General features: G+C 41.2%; 1 long non-coding RNA gene across 1 annotated transcript; it reads right to left on the reverse strand.

The window, feature by feature from the left end:
* Nucleotides 1–211: 211 nt before the first annotated feature.
* LOC138247381 (uncharacterized) lies at nt 212–4570 on the reverse strand. Its single transcript, XR_011194477.1, has 3 exons — nt 4482–4570; nt 1529–1727; nt 212–1053 (listed from the first exon to the last, which is right to left on the reverse strand). It is a non-coding gene; the product is annotated as an uncharacterized lncRNA (long non-coding RNA).
* Between the last annotated feature and the right edge of the window lie 209 nt (nt 4571–4779).

Genomic DNA, 4779 nt, shown 5'->3' on the forward strand with positions numbered 1-4779 from the left:
GATGCCTTTTGATAACTCTGGAATGATCCTATGACAATTTAAGGATGAGTGTGGATTACTCTAGGATGATTTAATGACAACTCAAGAAAGAGCATGGATTTCTCCAGGATTATTTTAAGACAACTACAGAATGAGTGTGGATTACTAAACAATGACTAAACAAGTACTTTCAGATTAATTCTAAATACTCTTAGATGATTTACATCAACTGCAGACCAAGTGTGGATTACTCCTCTATGATTTAATGAATAATTTAACAATGTAATATACTTAGCAACTTGTGCCATCTCTCCCATACTCCTGACTCACTGGGACTTCCCTTATTTGCATTATCCGAAGCGGTTTTACACGTCAAAACATTGAATAAAAACAGCAATTGAAGTGAAAAGGATCAAAAGAGATGTGTCAAAATTTTATTTTATTTATCTAAAGCATACATGTAGCCCCACAGGGGCCAGGACACCAAACAAGACAATAAAAAGAAAACCCCTGACACTGTACAAGAGAACAAAAAGAAAGGCCGATATACTTAAAAAAAAAAAAAAAAGGCTTAACTAAAACCAGCTAGTTCGTTGTTCATTTCTAGAGTTGGAGTTTTCTTTAGTCCTCTTCTAGCATTGCAGATTTTTATAGCCAGCTTCCTTCTCATTGTTCTGTTGTCCATTGCTGGCCAGCCATTTGGATGAAGGACAGTAGCCATCCCTGCTAAAAGGGCCAGGTTTTGAAGTTTCTGTAAATTAATTTGTGAACTTGCATCACCAGGCTGAGATGCTGTCCTTTCAGCAGGAGTTTGGTTAGTGACTTTTATCATATCCTGGCAACTCTGCTTAGCTTTAATTTTTTCCTTGCATCTTTTCTCTGTAATTTCTTCTTCTTGGAGTTCACGTAACACTCTCTTAAGTCTTCCTGCACTTACCCGACTGCCACATTCCATTAACTGTTTTTCCTTCTGTGCTCTTTGAAGTAACACCTGTTTTAGACCCTCCATTGTGCCAGAATAGCTTTCAATTAAGTCTTCAGAAATTCTTTGACTCATGAGACACTGTTTTTTCACTGAAAAAAAAAAAAGATATCTTTACAACTGAAACACAGTGGGGAATTTAAAATACCTAGACTTGATTGCAAGGAATGTGCAAATAAACAGGTATTTATATTAAAGGACACAAACGCACAATCTACCCATAACAAAGTATGTTTTCATTAATAGACAGTACACATTGTAAGCGTAGCGTGAACGTGCACCTACTGAAAAAAAAAAAAAGACACCCAACTAAAATCATTCTTTATTGACAAATGACTGCCTTAAAGTAGTGTCATTAGTCAACTGTTAGCCCCTTTCAAAAAGTCTTAGGTTTGTCTTATGAGATAGTTGTAAGGCTTTTTGTGTGGACATGCATGTGTTATATTTTACTGCAGCATCACTGGATTCATTTATTTCTAGCGATTAGGTCTACTGAATCATGTCAGTGATTTGTATCAATACCCTTCAGTTTTATTTTCAATAAAGAAGTTTACATATTTTGCTTACCCGATGATTAGAAGAGAACCGTAGCTTTGAAGTCTCTCTCTTCAGTGATTGGCCTACCACTTTCATCAATATTTTCAACCAGCCACTTACATAGAACTTCACCGGGATTGTCCAAAAGCAGAAATTCTCCATCTTTTCTAACACAAACTGAACGATCACAAGCAAAAAACAGGACGTTGAAAGATGCCATGATTATATCCTGATAGATACAAAAAATCTGGAGTTAGTTGCGACTTGTCTAGTGCCTAAGTGTCTAGTTGTAAAAAGATGCACAGGTTGGTAGGATTCCCTAAGTGCTGTCTGGGCTACAGCCCAAATTCCACAGCTAGGTACTTTCCAAAAAAACACGTCAGATTTAATTGTAAAAATGTGGTGTGCCATGTTCTGTTTTGGTGTGTTTCCTGTCACGGGCACTAAGCCTACCCACGCAAGTAAGGTTCCATTTTTATAAGGCAACTTGGGGGTACAAAATAGAAGAACAAGTGTTATTGCTGATTGTCTTTCTTTACATTTTTTCCTTCCAATTGTAAGACAGTGTGTATACCTTATATAGTGACCATTTTGGAAATACAGAGGTTTCCTTGATACCTATTTTTCACTCTTTATATTTCACCAAAAGACACTAAACACATAACAAGCATTTGAAATGCAATGGGTCTCACTTTTGCTAAAGTTAAAGCTATTAGCTAATAGCATTGTAAACTCCTAACCAGACTTTTCTTGCCACATAAACAGAAAATGAATGTTCATCAGGGAGGCGTGTCATGTGTTTAATAGTGAGGCCTCTGTGTCTTTTTGTGTTTAGTAGTGAGGTATCTGTGTATAGTATTGAACATCAAGGCCTGTTTACCTGGTGTTCAGTATGGAAGCCTGTCTGTCTCATGTTTAGTGATAAGGCCAGTGTGTCTAGTGCCTAGCTCTGAATCCACTGAGCCTTGTATTTAGCAGTAAGGCGTCTGGGTCACCATGTCTTGTGTGTGTTTATCATTGAAGCATGTTTGTCACTATAGTTGGTGATTATCAGCAATGCCTGTGTTCACGAGGTCTGTGCTACTAGCTCACTGCAGCGCTATATATAGCAGTGAGGTGAGTGTGAAGGTATGACTACTGTAGCTGTAAGTGCTTCTAATAGCCAGTGCTTAATTTGTGCACCGGCACTTATTTTTCAGGGTCTGCACTCATTTTTCAGGCTCAGGCATTTACTTAGAGAAAAAGACACATATGGGAAACACGGAGGAAGAGAAAAAAAAAAAGCGTCACCATCGGAGAAAGCAGAAAGCAGCAAGAGTGAGCCAAAGGGGCAGGGAGTGTTTTTAAATGGACTGAAGAGGCCCCGGTGGTTTCAGGATGACGCTGCCTCAGTCCGTGTTCACACATTTCATTGCAGCAGCCGTGTGTTTCAGAGGAGAGCTTTGAGCACCGGCACGTTTTTATTTACACATTAAGCACTGCTTATAGCAATAGCACTGCAGCTGCCTTTAACACTGAACCCTGCAGCCGCTTTAGAAGGACATTCAAACCAGCACCTGAACACAGGCACGGCTGTAACCAGGAGCACACCCCGTTTCTGGCCTCTTTCAGGCTGAGGTGTGAGCCTCTTTACAAAACAGACACATCAGCTGGCATGAGATTTACACACAAACCACCCCAGGCCTCCTGACAAGTCTTTCAAGTTTATGTATAGCGCAAACTCGACCCGGTGATATTGGAGCGCTTTACATTACTGAAAGACACTTTAAATGCTTTCAGCTGGCCCTTCTCCCCCCACAGCGCCACTCAGTGAATGTAGAGTGTGAAAGTGCTTCTAATAGCCATTGCTTAATTTGTGCACCGGCACTTATTTTTCAGGGTCTGCGCTTATTTTTCTGGCTCAGGCATTTATACTTTGACAAAAGACACATATGGGAAACATGCAGGAAGAGATAAACGAAAAAGCGTCACCATTGGAGAAAGCAGAAAGCAGCAAGAGTGAGCCATAGAGGCAGATTTGGTTTTAAATGGACTGAAGAGGCCCCGGTGGTTTTAGGATGACGCTGCCTCAGTTCGTGTTCACACATTTCATTGCATGTGTTTCAGAGGAGAGCTTTGAGCACCGGCACATTTCAAACCAGCACCTGAACACAGGCACGGCTGTAAACAGGAGCACACCCCGTTTCTGGCCTCTTTCAGGCTGAGGTGTGAGCCTCTTTACAAAACAGACACATCAGGTGGCATGAGATTTATGCATATTATTCTGGCTCAGGCATTTATACTTCGAGAAAGACACATATGGGAAACACGGAGGAAGAGAAAAACGAAAAAGCGTCACCATTGGAGAAAGCAGAAAGCAGCAAGAGTGAGCCAAAGGGGCAGATTTGGTTTTAAATGGACTGAAGAGGCCCCTGTGGTTTCAGGACGATGCTGCCTCAGTCCGTGTTCACACATTTCATTGCAGCAGCTGTGTGTTTCAGGAGAGCTTTGAGCACCGACCCATTTGAGCACCAACATATATGCACTAGCGCAGAACTAAAGTTACCAAAAATGAAAAGCATCGCAACACTGCGTTTTCCTCTATAGATGAACGCAGTGCCACATCACCAACAAACACAACATATAGCGCATATACGCACACAGTGATCATGAAATGTACACAGTGAAATGTATCGGCAAAAATGCAATGTTAACGGTAAAAGTCACACTCCAATATTCATTTAGCAGACATAAACAATGATATGTTGTGATGGTGTAATGAATGGCATGAAGCTTTCTGTGAGCACAGCAAGCTAATTCATGCCAGTCTGAAACTGAAACCCGGCTCCATTCCCTAATCGCAGCTGCACCTCAAGAACTTTCCATGACCCTGCGTGCGCATTGCCGTTATTATTGCCAGCAGATAAACGCTGTTCTAGCTGGCTGCCTGGGTTAGCATTTCCAAACCATCCTGTTTGTCCAAACCCGTCCCGCATATCCTTACCTAAGAAGCCGGAATTGAAGTACTCTTCGTTGCGAGAATGAAGCATCGCCATTGTGCCTTTTTTATACACATCTGATTGCATCCTCGCGGTACTCTGTTGGTGCAGCAGTACAATGACGTCACGTCCGGCGCTACCGGATGTGCGTAGAACCTTTTGGTCCACCTGAAGTTTAATTCAGGTATCTGCTAGAGGTGAGTGCATGCAATGTGGAATATTTGGGGATTTAAAAATAACTTTTTCTAATTGTGTCTGTGACGGGGCAGTTACAAAACTGTACCTCGCATATATTACCTCTGA

This window comes from Pleurodeles waltl, chromosome 7 (genome assembly GCF_031143425.1).
Source record: "Pleurodeles waltl isolate 20211129_DDA chromosome 7, aPleWal1.hap1.20221129, whole genome shotgun sequence".
NCBI classification, from domain to species: domain Eukaryota; kingdom Metazoa; phylum Chordata; class Amphibia; order Caudata; family Salamandridae; genus Pleurodeles; species Pleurodeles waltl.